Source organism: Meriones unguiculatus, chromosome 20, assembly GCF_030254825.1.
Source record: "Meriones unguiculatus strain TT.TT164.6M chromosome 20, Bangor_MerUng_6.1, whole genome shotgun sequence".
Taxonomy (NCBI): domain Eukaryota; kingdom Metazoa; phylum Chordata; class Mammalia; order Rodentia; family Muridae; genus Meriones; species Meriones unguiculatus.
The window spans coordinates 10,130,525-10,154,419 of NC_083367.1; positions in this window are offsets into that span (position 1 = coordinate 10,130,525).

Sequence of the window (23,895 nt, forward strand, 5' to 3'; positions counted from 1 at the left end):
TTAAAAATTGGTCTAAAGGACATTATAACACATTATTTAAAATCCTTCCACTCTTAAGAATGTGGAGTTGCAAAATTATATAATTCATTAAAATCTCTATCATTAATCAGTAAAGTTTTTCTGGATTCATTAGCCAGCTCAAACTGCATTGTGCTGTACATGCTGTCACTCCCATGAGGCGGGCCTTTCTATGCTAGTCAGTTTAGCTGCTGGATGATAGAAGACACTGTGAAGAAGTACAAAGTTAGCCTAGACTGCTGTCACTCAAATATGTCTTTTCTCCAGGAACTGTCTAACTCCACAAGCTTGAGAACACTCTGACATCAACAGACACAACCAGTTAATTCTTGTCTATAGTGCCAGTTCATAGAACTATTGGCTTTCTTTTTTTTTTCTTTGCTTTTCTTTTCTTTTGTTTACTAAGAGCTGATGTGTCAGTTTATAATATTTTGAGGACTTTATTTATGTACTTTATTTATGTCATTTCCACCTATTCTTTTGCCCCTGCTACTCCTAATGTGCCCTTTACTTCCTTTCAAATCCATGCATTCTTGTTTATTATCGTTACATACACAAACACACATATACATCCAACCTATCATCCATTTAGTCCTGCTCACATATACATAGGTTTGGGGCTGAACTCTTGGAATGAGATAACTTGTTAGAGTTCTTGTTCTTCAAATAAAGATTGTGTTTCCCCTCTCAGGCACCACTGATTTCCTCTAGTTCTCTATCTAGGGGTAAGAACTTGTGAAACTACTCCTGTTTATGTTAAAATTCCAGAGTCCTCATTTTGCAGATCCTGTTTAGATGAAACCATTGTTGAGATTTCTCTGTTTCAAATTTGCCTTCATGTCTGGAAAATGTCATATAGCACCTGGAATAGTGATCTTTTTATTCTTCCAATACTTTTTTATTTTATTAATTACACTTTATTCATTTTGTATCCCCCCATAAGCCTCTCCCTCCTCCCCTCCCGATCCCACCCTCTCCCCCCCTTCTTCACACATGCCCCTCCCCAAGTCCACTGATAGGGGAGGTTCTCCTCTCCTTCTTTCTGATCTTAGTCTATCAGTTCTCATCAAAAGTGGCTGCATTGTCCTCTTCTGTGGCCTGGTAAGGCTGCTCCCCCCATCAAAGAGCAGGCCAATCAGATTATGTCAGAGGCAGTCCCTCTTCCCATTACTATGGAACCCACTTGGACACTAAACTGCCATGGACTACATCTGTGCAGGGGTTCTAGGTTATCTCCATGCCTTGTACTTGGTTGGAGTATGAGTCTCTGGGAAGATCCCTGTGTTCAAATTTTCTGGTTCTGTTACTCTCCTTGTGGAGTTCCTGTCCTCTCCAAATCTTACTATTTCCCACTTATGTCTTCTCTTCAGTGAAGCCATAATGCTGTAGACATCACATACTAGATACAGGACTTAAAAGAATGGAGCTGGAATCAATCTGGAAAGCCTCCTCTCTGATGACTTTCATAGTGTCAGAAGGTGCTAGGTAAGCATGCATGTAAAAAACAAAAACAAACAACAAACAAATGAATAAGCAACAGCTCTACACAGCTCTGATGTCAGTGAACCACAAGAATAACCAGACAAGATGTCCCCAGTGCTATAGTAGTGGCATTTTTATCTTGGGGTTAACTAATATTTGTTTAATTGGCCATAGAATCTGCTTAATAAGACACTATATATGTCTTGTGTTGTAAACATAGCCACCTACCCATTGCTATAGAGATCACAGAATTTAGAGAAGAACCTACAACTGCTATTTTCCTAATCCAATAGAATTCCCTAACATCCACCCACAGATAAGTGAACTTTAACTTATCTCCTAAGAACCTTTTTGTTCTACAATTGGAATGCATCACAGAAATCCACAACTGAGCAAAATGAAGAGAATAAGTAGGCATGTGGTACCCAGCTTCAATTACATGTTTACAATGCAACCTCAACACCTGGAGCTACAGTTCATTTTTATTCATCTGTTTAATTTGAGAAAGAGTGCTTTACACATTTTATACAACCTAGATGTTTTTACTATATGAAACACTAAGACTGATGCCATGAAAATAATAGTATTTGCTTCTTTTTAGCCTTTTTATTCAAGGTAGTAATCGTCAATTGGAAATCATTTCAGGTTGTTTATAAATACTGATGTTTTTATAAATGACTGAACTCAGTATATGTTCTGACATTTTTGACCAGTTGTAAATATCACATGTGTCCCCTTTCTCAAAGGCTTAACAACCTCAAAATCCTTAATGTACAGGAAACAGTGAAGAATGTGCTAACAAAGAAATTTCAAGAAACGTTTCTGGTGGTGAAGGATTATGCTAGCCTAACTCTCAGAATAATAATAATGTGAATAACATTCTAGTTGATAATCTACTTATGATATTTAGCCAGCTGCTGACTAAATGAATGTACAAATTGTCTTAGATAGCATTTAATTACCATTTTCATATTAATTACTTAATTTTATGACTAAATATTAAGTAATTTCTATAATTTCCAATTTTTAATAAATGGAGAAAGAAAAGTCTATCAAATATAATAAGTAGCATTAAAGAGTTCCTTTTTAATTTTTTAAAAGTGCAGATTCACTTGCCAAAGCCTACCACTGGGGACATTACAAAATTGGAGCAAAGCTTCAGAAAATTTTTAGGAAAAACTATACCAACTAACAAGGTTTTGTAATCAAAAGTTCATATCAACCACAACACCGACAAGATTATCTATCATGGCTAACCAAAAAAGTGCATCAAACACAAGTTCCTTATTAAAAGGAAAGAATTATATTGGCATCATCCCAAGCTGTCTAAAAACTATGCACACACATACATACCACCACCACTCACAATAGCAACGATGTCAACCTGAGAGCTTTTGAAGGATCTGTACATAGGTGTGAGAACAGGTTTCGAAGCGATATTTTTTTTACTTTATACTTCATATCCATATCGTGTACAAACTTGAGGAAACAAATAGAGCAGATGAAAAATTAATGCAACTGCTGAACGGTGAGCACATGTGTCAAGAGAAAAATGCAGGCTGAGAGAATAGCCCGAGAGGCCGCTCTCAACAGGGTTACATCCAGACAATTGCAAATTGAATTGTGCAGGTTGCAGCAGGCTTGGTTGAGGTTGTAAATTCATAGGAAGAGTTAACTAATCCTACAATTGATGATTGGCAGCAGAATTTATCAATAAAGAATAACAGAACTCGATACCCCTGAGTGTGACGTAGATAGCCTTCGTGCCAGGTATCTTTACTCGCTGCTAGAGGGAAACATGAAGAATTCAGAAGCTCTTCCCTCTTTCAGGGGGATTAATACAAATGTCTTTCAGAATTATAAAGAGGACCAGTACAGATTTGAGAGGAGTGGCTGTTTCCCACACTTGCCACACTTGCAATACGATCATACACATGAATGTTGTTTTCTTTTTTCTGTTTCTTTTTTGTTTATGCTTATGTATCTCATTTTGTCTTTTTTACTGTGTTTTAGCTATGTTTTTATTTTATTGTATTTTTAATTTTTTTTTTATATTTAGTCACTTCCTTGCAGTCACCTAGATTAGAATATAAATTTTTATTGTAGGAAAATCTACATTTTAAAAATGTTTGTGCCTTTATTTCATCACTTCCTGTGGACTTGACAGCATTTCCTCTGCTTGCCAGTTACTTGTATAGTGTCATAAATGTTACTTTTTTTAAATTTTTTATTAATTACACTTTATTCATTTTGTATCCCCCCATAAGCCCCTCCCTCCTCCCCTGCTGATCCCACCCTCCCTCCCCTTTCTGCATGCATGCCCCTCCCCAAATCCACTGATAGGGGAGGTTCTCCTCTCCTTTCTAATCTTAGTCTATCAGTTCTCATCAAAAGTGGCTGCATTGTCCTCTACTGTGGCCTGGTAAGGCTGCTCCCCCCTCAGGGGGAGGTGATCAAAGAGCAGGCCAATTTGATTATGTCAGAGGCAGTTCCTCTTCCCATTACTATGAACCCACTTGGACACTGAACTGCCATGGGCTACATCTGTGCAGGGGTTCTAGGTTATCTCCATGAATAGTCATTGGTTGGAGTATGAGTCTCTGGGAAGTTCCCTGTGTTCAAATTTTCTTGTTCTGTTGCTCTCCTTGTAGAGACCCTGTCCTCTCCAGATCTTACCATTTCCCACTTCTTACATAAAATTCCATTCACTCTGCCAGACAGTTGGCCATCAGGCTCAGCATCTGCTTTCACAGACTGCATGGCAGAGGCTTTCAGAGGCCCTCCATTGTATAGATGTACCACAATTTCTGTATCCATTCTTCAGTTGAGGGGCATCTAGGTTGTTTCCAGCTTCTGGCTGTTACAAATAAAGCTGCTACAAACATGGTTGAGCAAATGTCCTGTTTGTGTACTTGAGCCTCTTTTGGACATATGCCTAGGAGTGGTATGGCTGGATCTTGGGGAAGCACTATTCCCATAAATGTTACTTTTAAAGGAGTTTGTTCTCTCCTCTTTCACTTGGATTATTTTGGCTAGTTTCCTCTGCAGATCTACTTACTGAGTAGAATATAATCTACTAAATACAACCACTACAGTTCCATTTCCTTTATCTGCATCTGACTTTGGTATAGGTGTGATGAGCTAATCTGACCATGAATTCGATAGCAATCATCTTTGAGTGTTCACTAAGTTAAGTTTAAAAATAATCTACTCCTCATATGTAATGGAGTTGTCCTAAAATAGGAATATATTACAACTGCCAGAAATCACAGCCTACTAAAAAAAATGCATGCCTACTGCCAAGTATGGGTACCATTTATAGAGCTGTTTGTCAACAGGGCTTCACAGACTCCCAAACATTTCAGGTTATTGCCGTTGGATTTGGTTATATTTAGAACTTGATATCATAGCATTGTTGCTTATGATGCCAAGAAATTGAGTCATAGAACATGGAAAAATTAAACTGTGGCTGATCTGGAAGCTTCATCTGAACTGGTTAGCTATCATCTTTCTGGACGGAGAAACATTCACGACCAAGAGAGAAAAGTAAACGCTGTTTTACTTAGCCAGCTGTAAACGGTGTTGGCCCACAGTAAGAACTGGCCTTGCAAAATATATACACTGATGGAGCAGTGGGACAAACGGAATGGGAGTAATCAATCACTTTGTGACTGGATATAAAGTCCACTCCTCATGATAAAATGTGTATCTGGCACTGCTAAAGGGTCCAAGAACTTCTGGCTCTGTTAGTCATAGTTCTGGGGGGAGAACCTACTCTTATTCTCCTGAATTGAAACAGTATTCTAAACCAACTTCTAAAGATGTGTGCAAACAAGCATATATTATTATGTGTCTCAACCCTCACCAGAGAAGCTTTTTTTGACAATAGATGTGATTAATAGGACCACAACTAGACATTGTGCAGAAAACATGAGCCTAAAATATATAGGCCCCAAATGGGACATCGCTTTCATGTTCTCTTTGGCCGAGGCTAAGGAAAATTATTGAAGATGTTGGGATAGAAAGACTGTAAGAGACGGAGGCAGTGGATGACTATGGTGAAACAATGCTTTCCAAACACAACAGTGAAGTTGCACACATGAACTCACAGTCGCCGTGATTGTATGCACATGATCAAAGTAGACAAAATCCCAGCATGGAGGTGAGATGTGATCACAGAGCATCACCCCTAGCTGTGAAGGCATTGGCAAGTGTTAGATGTTGGCAGATAGAAAGCATTTAGGATGCTCTCATGTCTTGTGTGCATGTCACATACCAAGAGAGAAGCAGGAAGTTGTTCATCAACTGAACTTCCAGTTCAGAAGTGATATCTTCATTATCTAGCCAGACCTTTTCTGCTTATTTTCAGACCATAGAAGGGAGACTAGACTACACAAGTGACATTACTCAAGTGGAATTAAGGCCTGTGAACTTAGTAAAATTGTAAAGTAGGTTAAGATTTAAGGACAAAACAAATCATCTTAGAGAAAGAATATGGAGTAGAGAATTACTCAACATAGTTTGTCAAATTTAAAATATGCCCAGTGTGAAGAGCTGAGTGTCACTGAGATTTGGCCTGGAAAAAAAGTGTGGTGTTTGAGGATACTGGAAGTTTTTAGAGATGGAGAAATAGTGGGAATTTCTGATTCCTAGAGAAGATTACATTCTTTCTTTTTTCCATTTTTACAATATTTCTTAATTTATTTTTTCTTTTTATATTAATCACAGTTTATTTACTTTGTACCCAGCTGTAGCCCCTCTCTCATCCCTCCCTCATCTCCTCCCTGCCCTTCTCTAAGTCCACTGATAGAGGAGGTCCTCATCCCCTTCCATCTGACCCTAGCTTGTCAGGTCTCTTCAGGACTGGCTGCAATGTCCTCCTCTTTGTCCTCTAGCAAGGCTGCTCATTTCTCAGGGCAGAGGAGGTCAAAGAGCCAGAAACTGAGTTCATGTCAGACACAGTTCCTTTTTCCCTTACTAGGGTACACACTTGGATACTGAGGTGCCATGGGCTAGGTCTGAGCAAGGGTTCTAGGTTACATCTATGTATGACCCTTGGTTGGAGAATCAATCTCAGAACAGACCCCTGTGCCCAGATATATTTGGTCCTTTTGGAGGTTCTGTCCTCTCCAGCTCTTACTAATGCCCCCTTCTTTCATATGATTCCCTGCCCTCTACCCAATATTTGTTTACGAGTCTCAGCACCTGCTTTGATACACTGCTCGGCAGAGTCTTTCAGAGGCCCTCTATGGTAGGCTCCTGTCCTGCTTCTTGTTTTCTCCTACTTCCAATGTCCATCCCATTTGTCTTTCTAAGTGAGGATTGATCATCTTACCCCAGGTCCTCTTTCTTGTTTAGCTACTTTAGGTGTACAGATTTTAGTATGTTTATACTATCTTTTAGGTCTAGTATCCATTTATAAGTGAGTACATACCCTGTGTGTCTTTCTGCTTCTGGGATACCTCACTTAGGATGATCTTTCTAGATTCCACCATTTGCCTGAAAATTTCATGACTTCCTTGTTTTTAATTGCTAAGTCATATTCCATTGTGTAAATGTTCCATAATTTCTGGATCCATTCCTCAGATGAGGTACACCTGGGTTGTTTCCAGGTTCTGGCTATTATGAATAAAGCTGCTATGAACATAGTTAAGCAAGTGTCCTTGTGGTGTACTTGAGCATCTTTTGGATATATGCCTAGGAATGTTCAACCAGAGAACTCCTTCAGCTGATAAACACCTTCAGCAAAGTGGCTGGATACAAAATTAACTCAGAAAATAAAAATAAAAAATAAAAATAAAGCAGTAGCCCTCTTGTAGACGAAAGACAACAGGGCTGAGAAAGAAATCAGGAAAACTACACCCTTCACAATATTCATTAATAACATAAAGTGCCTTGGTGTGACTCTAAATAAGCACACAATTGACAGGTTTGGAAAAAAAAAAAAAACAAACTTCAAGTCTCTGAAGAAAGAAATTGAGGAAGATATCAGAAGATAGAAAGATCTCCCATGCTCATGGCTTGGCAGGATTAACATAGTGAAAATGTCCACCCTGCCAAAAGCAAGCTATAAATTCAATGCATTTCCCATCAAAATACCAACACAGTTTTTTACAGAACTTGAAAGAACAATTCTCAACTTCATATGGAAAAACAAAAACCCAGAGTTGCCAAAACGATCCTGTACAACAACAGATCATCTGGAGGAATCTCCATACCTGATCTCAAGCTGTACTACAGAGCAATAGTAATAAAAACTGCATGGTACTGGCATAGAAACAGAAAGCTGGATCAATGGAATCAAATAAAAGACCCACAAACAAACTCACACACCTACAGATATTTGATATTTGACAAAGAATTCAGGTGATTCTTGAGAGTACACTTTCAGCACATAAGGTTGGTAGACATGGCATTGACTCTTTCTCCCTCTTCCTTGCTCTCTCAAGATCTCTTGAGAGATCTCCTTCTGTGTGTGTTTGTGTGTGTGTGTGTGTGTGTGTGTGTGTTGGTATGTGTGAGATCTGGCTGATGTAAGCTCTGAGGTAAGAAATACATACATATGAGAGTCTGTGGTAGAAAGACGAGGCAGGGAGAATCCAGAAGAGCTAATCCTAAGAATCTAGGATGGACAAAGGCCAGGAATAGAGGGTTTTGTCACCAGCCTCTTGTGTTTCTCTTCTGCACTTCCTAGCAGATCATCTGGCAGGTGTTTAGGGAATAGTTGTGCAGAGAAGGTTCTTTTGATTGAGGCTGTTTGATAGCATGTCACGGCCTAAGAGTAAATTTCACAGTGAGATGCATAATATATTGGTGGTCCTCAACCTGACAATGTTTCTTGGGTGTTGTATCTTCAACAATTTAAACTGGCCATATTTCTTGTTTTATAAAAGGAAACAAATTGTAATATGATAACAAGGGAATGTAAACAAGTGTTGTTAGACAAATTCAATGTGATATAAAAGGAATTGAGGCAGACAGATGGAAGTGGCCCAATTAACATATATTTGCTTCCATGCTTCTAATTCTGCTATTATTATTGTTGTTGTTGTAATTTAGATACAACCCATGTCTGCTGAACATATTAAACCTATTTCGAACTCCTGCTTTCATTTTCATCTGTGTAAAGTTATTTTATCAGTGTTTTGTACTGTTCTCTTCTCACACTTTGCCTTGCTGATGCCTCCTGAAAGAATCTTTGTTCCTTTGCATTTAGAGTTATCACTTATGCTGAACTTGTTGTCGTTTGCATTTACATTCCGCAGAGGACTGACACTGAGCCGCACGAATCCCACAGCCACATCAAGATGAAAGAAGGGATGAATAAACGCATAATAGCTGTTTTTGATACTTTTCATCATTAGTCAAGCTGAGAAAACAAATTGGAATTTGAGTTTCTGGTGGGGTTTCTGAAGGTATCCTCAGATAAATGTAGCCAAAGATAAAAGATAATTCCAATTAGAAGATAATGGATATTATACACAGTTATGGTTGTGGCCGAGTCAAAGTACTTTGAAATTAAACATCTTTGTGTGAGAAACCACAGTGTTAAATAAAATAATCAACAGGAACTTAGTTATACTTTTAAAAAATCTATTTTCATATGCTTTCTTTGCTTTGGTAGGAAAGAAAATATCCGCTAAAACAAAGAGAAGCCAAAATTTTCCAACTTGCATTAAAAGAGAATTAAAGCAGCACAGAATTAAGGTCTTCAGAATGTATAACCCGGTTTTATTCATGTTCATTTTATCTTGGTTATTTTGAGCTAAAAACTAGAAAGCTTTTCCATGCTGCATAATATTTGACCAGAATGGTGATGAGTCTATAACATTTCCATGTGCAATTCACCATAGCTAATGTTAATTTTGAAAAAAAAATCATGATGAAATATAACAGAATAAATGGTAGCATTATGTCTTTAGATGTTATGGAATACGTCTATAGGTCTAAACCTGAGGTACAAAGAAATTGTAGCAAAGAGAGTAGAGCAAAATTAGAAAAGCAAAGTAAAAATATCCCAATGATTCAGGTTAAATCTCAATCTTCTGTTGATTGATTTACACTGCTATGATATGCGGATCTTTATAAAAATGATTTCAATATTAGCTTTTTCTTTGAATGCTTTTTGATTATCTAATATAACTGGTAAAATGAGATTAATATTTCATGTAAAATTTGTTACTGTAACATATAGTTTCATCAAAAAGGCTATATAGACCAATGTAGATGCAACAACCTCTGGATTATCACCTTATGCTTTATCCATTTTAAAAATCTTTCAGTCGAAATCAAACAATCTTGTAAACCCTCAAAACAACTTAATTACTTAGCCCATATATTGTTGCCATATAATAAGTAAAGGTTTTATCCATGAACATGTATGGCTGGTAGCTGCACTTCATCAAGTTTTCACCATAGGCATATACTTCAGATCACTTGGCACACTCTGTTTTGTTCTGTTGGGGTTCTGATAGTCAGGCAAACACGAAGAGTCACTGTAGCCTTCCAGTAGCTTCCGAGAAATAGGTTACATGAAAATAGGAATTACATGTTAGTGATTTAGTTCTGTTGCTTTTATCTAAACCCTCAATTTTAAAACCGATAGAATGGGAGGAGGATTGGAAATTAAAGCTGGCCATCAAAATACTCTCCAAATTGGGCATGTGGGACATTTTGGGAAAGGATACAATGGGACCCCTAATGTTTACTGTTCCCACTACAAAGAGTACAATTAAAATCCCTTAATGTTTATTGCTCCAGTTCTGAGGGAATACCATTAACTCAGACACATCACCTGATACATCCTTATCCAGCCACACTTCCTGCACACAGATGGGACATTAGGCAGCACAAAGAGCCCAGAGCTATGTGCTGGCCTTACCTGATGTACACTGCAGGAAGCTTTCTTTAGGCAAACCTACAAATGGGAGGGTGGCAGCCTATCTCCTTCATTATCGGCCCATAAACACCTGGCACGCTGAGTAGAGTTGCATCATATCAATGGCTCTTAAAACAAATCATAAATGGAAGAATTTCTTAAAAGAAAGAAGAAAGGAACGTGGAATAATCAGTTGTGCTAGTACACTTAATGAGAATTAATCAAAGCCCAGCTGAGACATGACCCTGGGTGTTTGCCTCCTTTTAACTGCCAATTTGACATTTCCTGCTGTCGTGATCAACAGCATTCAAGTAGAATGACTTGACTTTCCATCGATACAGGTAAAGCAGAAGGGAACACTCTGAAAACCTGCATTGATGGAACCTGCCTCTGAAGCATTACCTGTAACCACCTCTGAGTGCTGATCAGTTACATGTCTTCTTTTAAAAGTTATTTCATTTTCATATGATTTTTTATTCATTATAATTTATTCACTTTGTATCCCATCTGTAGCCCCACCGTTAAACCCTCCTTTCCCATCTTCTCCCATGCCCCTCTCCCAGTCCACTGATAGTGGAGGACCTCTTCCCCTTCCATCTGACCCTAATCTATCAGGTCTCATCAGGATTGGCTTCATTGTCCTCCTCTGTGGCCTGGTAAGGTTGCTTCCCACTCAGGGGGAGGTGATCAAAGAGCCAGCCACTGAGACTGAGTACATTTCTTTTTCTTTTTTGTTTTTCAATGCAGTTTATTCAGGAACCTTGAACAATCATCTGACCTTGGGTAAAGCCAGCCCACTTTAAATAGCCTCTGAGTAGCCAACCTCAGCATGCCACGTGGGCAATGCAGATAGGTCCACATACATGGAAGCAAGCCAGATCCTCAGCCTTAGCCAAATGTGGAGTTGTTTGTGACAGAGAGCACTCACCATCGGGAAGGTGGAAGGCAGAAACCAGCTCCATCTTACAGGTGCGGCATTACGCAGCTCTCTACAGTTCCCCCTTTTTGTTTTGGACACATCAGGCAAGAGTAGAGGTCTGATCTCTGATATTAGAAATAAATTGGGACTTTGTACTGATGTTCATTTAGGTGTCATCCACCCAAAGAGCATCAGACCCGTCCAATACCTTTTTCTCAGAGGCAGGACCTGGGGCATCAACCCGCATGCAATCAGACTTGCTCTTCTCTGGGTCCAAAGCGGCTGACCCTGAGTGCAGTGCTTAGCCTCGCATCCTGAGCATAACATTTTGGCTTTTTATGGTATCCAACCATGCTTGGGGAGACTGTCCTGCTTCAATGGCTGTAAAGGCCTGAATGGTCATGGCTGCATTACGCTGTTGTGAGACTCTAATCTTGCATATATACCACAGGCAAACCAAGGTGACCACAACACAATTCTTTACAGACCTGGAAAGAAAAATTCTCAACTTCATATGGAATAACAAGAAAACCAGAATTGCTAAAACAATCCTCTACAATAAAAGATCTTCTGGAGATATCTCCATCCCTGATCTTAAGTTGTACTATAGAGCAACAGTTTTAAAAACTGCATGGTACTGGCATAGAAACAGAATGGTGGATCAATGGAACCGAACAGAGGACCCAGAAATAAACTCACACACTTATGGACACCTGATATTTGACAAAGACGCCAAAACCATACAATGGAAAAAAGATAGCATCTTCAACAAATGGTGCTGGTCCAACTGGATGTCTACATGTAGAAAAATGAAAATAGATCCATACTTATCACCCTGCACAAAACTGAAGTCCAAGTGGATCAAAGACCTCAACATAAAACCAGACACATTAAATCGGCTTGAAATAAAAGTGGGGAATATCCTAGAACTCATTGGTACAGGGGAAAACTTCCTGAACAGAACTCCAACAGCACAGGCTCTAAGAGCAACAATCAATAAATGGGACCTCATGAAACTGAAAAGCTTCTGCAAAGCAAAGGATACCATCATCAAAACAAAGCGACCTCCTACAGATTGGGAAAGAATCTTCACCAACCCTTTATCTGACAGAGGACTCATATCCAGTATATATACAGAACTAAAGAAGCTGAAAAGCAGCAAACCAAGTAACCCACTTAAAAAATGGGGAACAGAGCTAAACAGAGAATTCTCTGTAGAGGAATACCGAATGGCAGAGAAGCACTTAAAGAAATGCTCAACCTCACTAGCCATTAGGGAAATGCAAATCAAAACAACCCTGAGATTTCACCTTACACCCATGAGAATGGCTGAGTACATTTCTTTAATAGCATAGTATTTAATTTATTTTTTCCAATTTTTTATGTTAATTATAGTTTATTCACTTTGAATCCAGGCTGTAGCTCCTCCATCATTTCTTCCCAATCTCCACCCACCCTCCCTCATCTCCTCCTTGCCCCTCTCTAAGTCCCACTGATAGGGGAGTCCTCCTCCCCTTCCATCTGACCCTAGTTTATCAGGTCTTATCAGGGTTGTTTTATAAGCACCTTCTTCCATTGTCCAGCACCCTTTGGGGTTTCACTTGTAATATCTCATATAACATGAAGTCAGTTCTCTAAGACATTCCATTAGTGGCATTTAATACCGGGTTAATGTGCTGTTAAATCCAAGATTTTCCAGAATGATTTTGTTAGCATGATTCTTTACCCTCTCTGCAGTGTGTCCACGTAATGTCTTGTTTAAAGGGTGTTAAATGGTTCGCATACTAAGGGGACTATACCCCAAATCACACACAAGAAACATTTCATTTCTCTGAAGTATTAACACCATTTGAGTAGAATTTATGACAGCATCCTAGTTTTTGATCCTGTGTAAATTAACGACCCAATACAAAGGAAGTGTTGCCTGCCATGTGCTTATCAACGTTACATGTGAGACTTCTCATATAGATGCTCATCCTCAGCCGGTTCTCATGCTATGTTATCACATGCAGCATTGTTTTCTCTTTATCTGCAATGACTACATTATGTTGGCTATTTCTTTTCAAACGTGTCATAAACCAAATTGTTAATGATATGTAGCCCAAGTTAACTGACCCATCCAAAAAACAAAAATGAATAAATAAATGAAGAACAATACAAGGCTATCTGTAAAACTAGGCCAAAATGCCTTGCAATAGAAGTAAAACAGCATGTTCTATTTTTTCATGATTTCTACCTGCACAGATACTTCATAAATAAGCTCTCAACACACAGAAATTTTAGATTCATGTGGATACCTTCTTAGACTTGCTTTCTCTACTGGCATTAAAGGGTAGATGGTAGAATAAAATCTCAAAATAGTTTTAATTTGCATTTCTATGATGGCTAAGGATAGTGATCACTTAAATATTTTTTAGTCACTTATATTCCTTCTTCTGAGAACTCTTTGTTCAGTTTCAACACAGGTTATAATTCCAAAGTTTGTCTGAGTCTAGAGGTGATTTTAATTGAAACCCCCTGTAAAAGTGAAAACCAAATACATACAGCATCACAGAATATACATTACCATTACAAAAGGGAGGAATGGGCACATAGTAAGGACATACCGGACCAAAGCAAGACTGAAGGCCAGTAGGGCAAGCGTCAAAACTTTTACTTCTTTTTCTGATGTCGGAAGGCTTAGATGGTTCTATCCTTTCAGTTATGCTCACTGAAACACACTGGCCCCATTAAATAATGTTTGCATAAATTTTCATTTGTTGCCTTGTAGGAGCAGAAAACGCCTTGGCACTTTCATTTTTGTCATTTGGAAGAAGGGTATTTTCTTGTAGTGAATGCTTTCCTTCCTTCTCATTCAGAACAGACTTTTATTTAATTTCCTATGTCTTTCAGCACAAGCCTTAGCTCAAATATTAAATTTCCTGGTAATCATTTTCATTTCAAATTGCATATTTTATATTTCTATTTGCTCCACTGTTCTTTTACAGTTTTGACCTGCATAGGAATGATTACTAATAGCCATTTGAAAGATACAATATTAGGGTGTCTTGAAATCTCCTCTGCTAATGAAATTAATTCATTACTTTTCAATCTTAGCTTCAGGTAGACTTTTAGGAAATAGGAAAAAGGCACTCAAAGCTGTCTGGCTGCAAGGTATTGAAAGACTCCCAGGAGCCTATCTAGACGGGGAGACCCCGCTTCCCAAGGAACAGCGAGACCAGCCTTCGGATGCAAGCCGCAAGAGGTTTATTTTGATACACGGGTACCCGGGGCGACCAAGCCTATCGGAGGACTTGCGCGCCTCTCGGTTGGGGTGACAGGTTTTTATAGGGCTCGGGAGCAGGAGGCGTGGTTACAGAAGCGAGAAGCATAATTACAGGGGTCTGATTGGGTGGTTTGAACAAAGCCATAGTTAAGTCACGTACCCAGAACAGGGAAGGCGGGAAGGCAGATTGTGAGCTGAGTCACGTACCCACCCAGAACCGGGAAGGCGGGAAAGAATGCAGCGAGGTAGCTCTCCCCTCAGGGAACTTACTGCTATACCGCGCCTACTCTACATAGTGTTAACAATCGCTGCTTATCTTTTGGTCTTTCAGTATTTGTCAGCTCTTTCTGGTAAGGGTCCGCCAATTTATTGAAACATCAACTAAAATAACCAACTGGGCTTTGTTTGTTACACTGTAAATTGGCACAACTGATTCCAAACTTAAAAATTTCTTGTCTCTTTGTTTGATTTTCATTTAAAGGCTTTGAGTTACAAATATACTGTTTTGAAACTATATATATCTGAACAAGTTGGTGAAGGCACATGCCTTTCTTCCTAACACAAAGTAAAAAGAAACAGACAGATCTCTGAGTTCTGAATTAAGCTTATTTACATAATAAAAGCCAGGACGGCAACTCCTGCTGTTTAGCCACTTACAGAGATAGTCTAAGATTCATTCAAAATGACAAAATTTTCCTTAAGGTTATTATGTAAATTATTTTTTTCTTAATAATAGATGTTATGTCCTTACTGCTCTAAAGGTTGGATTCATATCATTTTTAGGTTTATGTAAAGAGAGATAATGTCACACTGCTCTGAAAACTGCCTTATCCTTTTAAACGTGAAACATTTTCAAGGGGGAAAAATGTTGGTCATGCTTAATGTAAAAAAGAAATGTTCTGCCCAGTTCACGAACCCCAAAAGACCAGGAATGAACAGACTCCACTGTAAATACATGAGGTTCTTTTTATTGTAAATTACAAGCTGCAGCTTACACAGCCCCCACCGCCTAAGCGGTGGGAGCTGAGCGCGCTGTGCCCAGGTTAGTTGGGTGATATAGAGATTCTAGTCCCTCCCAGCATGCCCAAGGCAGGGGCAATTCCTGCCTGGCAAGCATCTATTGGTCAAAATCTACATTTTGAATTGATTGGCTATAGGAAGGTTCCCAGACCATTAATGACCAGGTGTCCCTCCCTAGGGGGATGGTCCAGTTTCCTAGCAACTGTATCTATCTCTAGTGGGTGGGGAAAGAATGCAGTGAGGTGGCTCTTCCCCTCAGGACATTACAAGACTTCTTTACCTTACCTACTTTAGGTCTTAATAATAGTTGCTAATTTATCTTTTGGTCTCTCAGACACAAGAGGCTTAAAGATGGCAAAGTACATGCCAACCTAGTTTAGTCCTAAAACCTCAAAAAATATATTCATGTTTAAAAAACAAAACTGTCCATCCCATATTAAAAAGAGGGTAAGCCAAAGAATAGCCACTATCATTGTAAAGTCTCCAGCTAGAAGATGCCTAGGATATACTTAGCACTAAGGGTAAGAGAGTTTATATGCTAATGCTAAGAGAGTTTATATAAAGTTCGGCTATAAAGGCATAACTGTCCAGTCTGCGTAAATAAGGGGCAAGCCAAAAAATAGCCACTATCAATGTAAAGCCCAGGTACAAGATGCCTAGGGTATGCTTATCAATGTAAAGCCCAGGTACAAGATGCCTAGGGTATGCTTAAATGCTAGAGGTAAGAGGGAGTTTAAATAAAGTTTGGCTATAAAGGCATAACTGCCCATCCTGTATAAATAAGGGACAAGCCAAAACATAACCACTAACAATGTAAAACCCAGGTACAAGATGCCTAGGGTATGCTTATCAATGTAAAGCCCAGGTACAAGATGCCTAGGGTATGCTTATATGCTAAAGGTAAGAGGAAGTTTAAAGAAAGTTTGGCTATAAAGACATAACTGCCCATTCTATATAAACAAGGGGATAGGACAAATAAGCTACAACATATATAAAAATCTAGGGCTAAACCTCAAAACAGGTACAACATACCTACGGTATGCTTATATTCTAAATTAAAAAGGAGTTTATGTAAAGTTTACTTAAAACATGCATTTTCTATTGCGCAAGGGAACCAGCTTGTCTCTCTAATGGGAGGCTTCTCTAGGGAAATAGGTAGCAACTTGGCCTAATACAACAGGCACGCAAGAGCCCGAAAAGATATTTTAATCTATCTAACCTTGTTTTGATGATAATGATTGTATGTTCAATAATAATGGTAACTTATATTGCTAATCTCGTTACATGGGAACAACTCTAAAACTGACTGAGACATAAAAATGTGTCTCCAGCCAAAACTTCAACAATACTTGGCCAATAAATCCTTGGCTATAATATCCTCAAAATGTATTATGCTAACCTTTTAATTTGCATAGATAAAATTAGCTTACAGTTTAGTTTCATCCTGCACATCTCATACATTTATAATTTTAGCACTCTATAATGCTTGTGAGAAATTATATGTTTGCAGAACAAAAGAACTAGACGACAGAGATGCTGGATCAAACCTAACAGAATCATTCTTCAGCATGCTGAGACATTGATACATCTGTTCCAGCATCTTGCATGTTCCAGCATTTTGCTTGTACCTGCCTCAACTTCTTCAACTGCCGTTTCTCATCAAAGCCTGCTCCCAAAAGAACTTTGAAGAAAGCTACTAATTTTAACTGGTCTGGCATTTTAGGCTGTTCCAAAAAGGACTTTTATTAAGCCTGAAATTTCTTAACATTCAAATGTTATTGGACCACAAATGTTATTGCTTGCTTAATTAACCATTTTTATTTGGGTCCCCTACAGGATTTCTACATGTCCACAATGTCAGCTAGAAGAAACTCATGAGAACGGCATCCAATTTCCTTTAAAGGGGGTTGGGTATGTTTTTGGTTGTTTGCTATGGCTATGAAATTTTATTGTCATTGGGAGATGTTTATTATTAACGGTCTTATTCAAAGTAAAACAAGGAATATATAGGGATATTTTATAGAAATAGAAAAAGGGTAGATTATTGAATCTACTCAACTTAAGGTTTTATTTGTTATTCCCAAATAAGGTTAATTTTAACTCTGGTATAGGATTTTGCATATTGATGCAAAAATAAGTATTTTTAATACATTGGTATAAGCTTTAGTATATTGATAGAAAGTCAAGGTTACTTCCAATTCTTTTAAACTACTATTAAAAGGTGGTTAGGATATTAGGTATGCAAGTCAATTGTTAGTTATTCAACTAATAGTCATGTCAGACATTAGTCTAATTTATCACAGGAGTATACATCATAGGTTTAACAGATAGATATGATTTTGTATACAAAGTGATTACATAAAGATATGTAGTCTTCAAAAACTTCAGAGACCTACAGAATATGGCATTTAAAATGTTCTTATTATTTTAAGGATTCTTTGACAATGAGACAAGTCATTTCCTGGCAGCACCCCGCCTATCTGAAAGAAGATAAACCAGTAGTAAATATTAATAACTTACTACAACACTAGGCCTAGAATGTTTTCAGCCTCTGAGACTTTCTGTTGAATAATCTCTCCCTTTTAGTTCTTTCTGAACATTGGCTGGCTGTATCAGCTCAGCTATTCTGGATCAAACTCCTCCAAGATGACTGATTCAAAATGACTTCTCTCAGCTTCTACTTTGTACCCACCTGCGGGACTGGGTAATTCGTGGGTCTTCGAAGAGGGCCAAGCCTGAAGAAAAATGGGCGAGAGAGAAGAACGGGACCAAGCAGTTTTACTTGTCAAAGTCCTGTTTATTGTGGGGCAAAGCTTTACTTTTAAGATCAAAGAATAAGGAAGTAAAAAATTGGAGGGAGAGGAGCAGGAGGTTATCTTGTGATTCATTAAGGTTTTGACATTAACTGTTAAAACCGGTCAGGTGGGGGAATCAGGTGGAGGGGATCAGTTGGGGGAATCAGGGGGGGGGTTCCCAGTCTCAGGAAGCAATCTATCCAGGTGGTCAAAGCTAATTGCAGCCTCCGGCACCAGCATCCGTCGTGACTACATGTTTGGGATTCTTGGACTCCGGCACTACTTGACATCATACTGACTTTGCCAATCTATTCTAATCCTCTGGCTCTTTCTCATTCTCTAGGTCATTCTGTCTTCAATTGTGTCTAGCTTGTTCTTTCTCTGCAATCTCTCACTGTACAATTGTCCTGGTAAAACTGCATCCTCTCATTTTCATGCTCTTCCTGCTCTTTTAACTCGCCTCTCTTTCCTCTTTGTTCTTGTATGAGTTGGATGTATCTTACCTCTTACTTATTCTGTCAGATCTTTCTCTGATTTGTCACTTTGTCTGTTCCTCACTTTCAAACATGGGTGCTTCTTTCTACAAACTAACCTTAACTTCACTGTTAAGGCTTAAAGGGGTTTACTAGTGTATTCCTGCCAGAGAGATTAAAGGTATGTCATTCCAGCTGGATCACAGACCTATGTCTTTGGATATGAACCTGTGCCAGACAAGCTATGTTGCTGGATTAAAATTCCTCTATACTCCAACAAAACTACACCTCCTAATCATTCCCAAACATTTTAATAATTGAAAACTGAGTATTCAAAGACATGAGATTATGGGGTCCTTTCTTATTCAGACTATCACCCTTCCTTTGAATTGTTGCTCATAAGTGTTTTGAGATCCCCAAAACCATACTGCCTCTTGCTACTGTTTTTTATTGCCCACCAGAATTTGAGAATACACTGGACACAGGATATGAGGAAATCACATTGTTACAGACCAGGAACCTTCTTCCTTCTATCTAGCTCCCACAGAACTAGAAAAAAAAGTAAAAAGGTCACCAACAACTTTAGCCCTTTTTTTCACTATGATAGAAAAGAATAACATGGCAAGATAATCCATGAGTGAAATTGTGATACAAATGTTGTGAAAATAACAAATGCTTTCTGACTGGGTTTAATACCAGCTATATAGAAGGAAACACATGCCTTGTATTCCAAGTCAGGCCAATAAAACATGGTTTTGGAGCTCACAGGCTCAAATTAGTACTTGAAAGTATGACTATTTTGTTTAATAGACATACTGTCAAACTAGCCTTTGAGTTTGTAACCCTCTGCCTATAAACTAGTATAGTTCTCATACCTCACAAGAGATTTCTTTATATAGTTGATGGTCATTAATGCAGAAACTCACTACTTATTAAAGAAAAAAAAAGTGACTGTGTATACAGCCACAAATGGGACATCTACATCACAGCCCATTCATGGTTAAAAACCATAACTGAAGGCATACGGGAAGATGGCAAGAGCTACTAGTGAGGAAAAAACAGAATTAAACAGTTTCTCCTGGGCATGACTGGACAGTTGCACTCATGAACTAACAGCAGCTGTGAGCACCTGCATAGGATATGCACTACATCAAAACTTCCTCATGGCGTGAGAAGTTCATGAACTTTAATTTAGAAGTCAGAGAGAGCTAGTGGTTTCTAGGAGAAGGAAAATCAATTTACATTGAGAGTATATTTTCTTACAGTTTAACCATTCTGAGTGAATATACCCATACCCAGAAGTATATGAGTAGCACGACTGTGTTCAATATGCTATTAATATGTTTTCAATCATGTAAAGTTGTTAGGGTAGGGGAGAGAGCTTTATCTGGTAGGGGGTAAAGGGAAAAGTTTAAGATGAGTGTGGTCAAAATAATTTGCATTCTCTGATATGGTCTATTTTGGAGAAGGTTCCATGAGGTGCTGAGAATAATATCAATTCTTTTGCGTTAGGGTGAAAGGTTCTGTAGATGTCTATTAAGTCCATTTGATTCATGACCTCTGTTAGAGTCCTTGTTTCTTCATTTAATTTGTTTTGTTGACCTGTCCTTTGTTGAGAGTGGAGTGTTGAAGTCTCCCACTATTAATGTGTGGAATCTATGTGTGGTTTAAGCTTTATTAATGTTTCTTTCACAAATGTGGATATCCCTATATTTGGGGTATAGATGTTCAGAATTGTGATGTCTTTCTGGTGGAATTCTCCTTTGATGAGCATGAAGTGTTCTTCCCCATTTCTTTTGATTAATTTTGGTTGAAAGTCTATTTTATTAGATATTAGAATGGCTACTCCTGCTTGCTTCTTGGGTCCATTTGCTTGGAAAACTATCTTTCAGCCCTTTACTCTCAGATAATGTCTCTTTATGACTTAGGTGTGTTTCTTGTATGCAGCAGATTGTTGGGTCTTGTTTACAGATCCATTCTGTTAGTCTGTGTCTTTCTATTGGGGAATTGAGCCCATTGAAGTTGAAAGAAATTAATAACCCGTGGATGTTAGATTTCTTGGTTTTGATGTTGGCTGTGGTTGTGTGTTCGTGTGCCTGGCTACTTTTAGTTTTGCTATAATGAGGTTATTTATTTTCTGTGTTTTCCTGAAAGTAGTTAGTTCTCTTTGGTTGTAGTTTTCCTTCAGGAAATTTGCAGGCAAATGGTGGGAAATGAAAAAGATCATCCTGAGTGAGGTGTCCCAGAAGACACATATGGTATATACTCACTCATAAGTGGATATTAGACATATCATGTAGGATAAACATACTAAAATCTGTACACCTAAAGAAGCTAATCAAGAAAAAGGACTCTGGGTAAGACACTTAATCCTCATTCAGAAAGGCAAAGAATATGGGCATCTGAAGAGGGCAAAAACAGAGACCAGGACAGGAGCCTACCACAGAGGGTCTCTGAAAGACTCTACCCTGCAGAGTATCAAACCAAATGCTGATACTCATAGCAAAACTTTAGGCAGAGGGCAGGGAATCTTATGAAAAAAAAAGGGGAGATGGAAAGACCTGGATGGGACAGGAGTTCCACAAGGAGAGCAAAAGAACAAACAAACAAAAAAAATCTGGACACAGGGGTCTTTTCTGAGACTGATACTCCGACCAAGGAATATTCATGGAGATAACCTAGAACCCCTGAACAGATGTAGACCATGGCAGCTCAGTGTCCAAATGGGTTCCCTAGTAATGGAAACAGGGACTGTCTCTGACATAAACTGATTGGCCTGCTCTTTGAACACCTACCCCTCAGGGGGGTGCAGCCTTACCAGACCACAAAGGAAGACAATGCAGCCACTCCTGATGAGACCTGATAGACTAGGATCAAAGGGAAGGGGAGGAGGTCCTCCCCTATCAGTGACTGGGGGAGGGTCATAGGTGGAGAAGAGGGACAAAGGGTAGGGTTGGGAGGGGAAGTGGGAGGGAGCTCCAGGTAGGATACAAAGGGACAAACTGTAATTAATAAAAATAAAATATTATAAAAAATAATAATTTGCATTAAATTTTCAGAGGTAATAAAATACTTATTTAAAAATGAAATACAAGATAACTGTTAGATTATGATAATTAAGAAAAGGAATGATTCATAAAACATTTTTCCTTCAGATGAAGCACCTTTTATTCATTCTAACCTATTCTAAAATGTTGGATCAGACATATATTTTCTTTAAAGTTTTAAGACCAAGGTTGCTTTGTTTCGATTATTAACATACCACCATAAAAGACTTACATGCAATTTCATGAACACAATATTGTTTCATTAGAACCCATGTAATTATGCATCAGAGGTAAAATGTCTGTAGTAAGTTTACATTGCCTATCAGTGGCCTTGGAAAGGGGCAGGGAGGAGACCAGGGAGGGAGTGTGGGGTTGGGGAGGGAATGAGAGAGAGGGATACAGCAGGGACACAGAGTTAACAAAATGTAACTAAAAAGAAAAATAAAATTAAAAAAAAATTTACATTGTTGGCCAGGAATTATTATTCTGAATAAACTTTCACAAAAATGTGAATGATTGAAGTTGAAAATAAAAATTCTTGAAAAATTTTGTCACCATTTTGGTTTTGTCCTAAATCATTTCTAATGAATGAGGAATGACTCACACTTAACTAAAAAAAATACAAAAATATTATGTATATATATATATATGTATACATATATATATAGTGTTCATATAATATAACAAATTTCATTCACATGCGGATTTAAGTCAAGTGAATATTCTAGAAGTAAATATTTCAACCTCAGATATATTGTCATTTTATAATTATTCATAATCACATAATGCCAGGTTAGTTTCCAAAATTATTGAAGAAAGGTAAAGAGAACATGGAGAATTTGAAATTTTGTTCACTGAAGTCTGAGAACAGAAAGAGTATGTGTTATTTCCCATCACATTCTACTGGTTAGGCTTCAATTACAAAGACACAACTGTAAGACAGAATAAGAAAAAATACCTGTTTGATGAATTTTGGTGAATATCTAGAAAAGTTTTTCACTTATTAAAGCATTTAAAAGTTCTACTGTTTACTTTCTGGGTCAGACCAGATGAAACAAACATATAAAAGTTGACTAAACACAGGAAACATAATAATTTCTTAGAAAGCAGATGTGGATATGGAATCTGAGTGAAATTTTAATATGCATAAAATATAATAATGCATACTTTTATTAGGTGTGCTTGAGATGTGAGTACTGAGGGGAAAAGAAAGATGAAAGATGATTCCAACTACTGTCCTAAACACTACTGGCAAAATAAAAGTTTGATGCAACCTCTATTACTGACAAGTGAATCATACCATTATGAGACACAGTGGGTGCATCATCAGAATCAAGGTTAATGATCCTTTTATAGCAATTAAGATTTTTATTTTTAGCATATACCAGAAACTCTCTTTGTACCTATTTGTCGCTTATGGAAAACCATTTTTAGGCTTTTAGACATTTAATGAAAATTTTCTCCCTGGATGATAAGATCTGCATGAGGCTCCTTCAGAGCCATCAGGATACATATGACACTAACCAAGCAAGTGAAAGACCTGTTTGAGAAAAACTTTAAGTCTCTAAAGAAAGAAACTGAAGAATATATGAGAAGATGGAAAGATCTCCGTGCTTATGGATTGGTTGGGTTAACATAGTGAAAATGGCCATTCTGTCAAAAGCAATCTACAGATTCAACGCAATTCCCATCAAAATACCAACTCAATTCTTTATAGACCTTGAAAGAAAGATTCTCAGCTTCATATGGAGAAACAAAAAACCCATAATTTCCAAAACGATCCTGTACAACAACAGATCATCTGGAGGTATCTCCATCTGTGATCTCAAGCTGTACTACAGAGCAATAGTAATAAAAACTGCATGGTATTGGCATTGAAATAGAAAGGAGGATCAATGGAACCAAATGGAAGATCCAGAAAAACACACACACACCTATGAATACTTGATTTTTGACAAAGAAGCCAAAACCATTAAATGGAAAAAAGACAGCATCTTC